Here is a 692-nt window from a genome sequence, read left to right as displayed (position 1 = left end):
AGCAATAACAACCTTCTGCAAGGTATGAGATGGAAGCCAACCTGCTCTCTTGTGCCTGGTTTTAGGGACTTACCCCTCAGCTCCTGAAATCCCCTGTGACTGCGGGGTCAGGTATCCAAAAGTGATTTTTTCTCATCATGAAACAGCCTCCTGATCTGTAGTGGTGGCTGTAGGTCTTTGAACACAAAACACCGGCATCACGGCAACGTGTGTTACCTATGAAGAAAATAGATAGTTTACTTAAGGTGAAGGTTGCCAATACCTTCTTAAAACAGAGCAATTACTGCAGTTCTGTCTTTATAATGTTATCTATGAAGTTTTCAGTTTTTCATCTCAGAGAAAAACGTCACAGATCAGGAGTGGCACAGTAAGGGATGGGTGTCATTTGTGATGTGAAGTGTGAGTCCATCACAGCCAACCGTCATCTTTGGGGCAGCTGTCTAAGCTCTTCATACAATTGCAGTTTATCATCAAGTTCTCCCAGGAACAATTATTTTTTCCAAAACCTGTGCTAGGTGTGTAGTATAGCAAGGAAAAAGCAAAGCTGTCTGATAATGACCTTCTCTTGGACACGAATCGGGTACTTCAGAGAACGTTTATCAAAACGTATCTCGACAGCTTTCCGAGAAAGCAGTCCTCGCGGCTCGGCTTCGAAGGACACAGACCGACCGCTCCATCCAGGAGCGGCTTGG

The sequence above is a fragment of the Meleagris gallopavo genome, chromosome 5 (assembly GCF_000146605.3).
Source record: "Meleagris gallopavo isolate NT-WF06-2002-E0010 breed Aviagen turkey brand Nicholas breeding stock chromosome 5, Turkey_5.1, whole genome shotgun sequence".
NCBI lineage: Eukaryota > Metazoa > Chordata > Aves > Galliformes > Phasianidae > Meleagris > Meleagris gallopavo.
Note: the sequence above shows the minus strand (reverse complement) of the source record.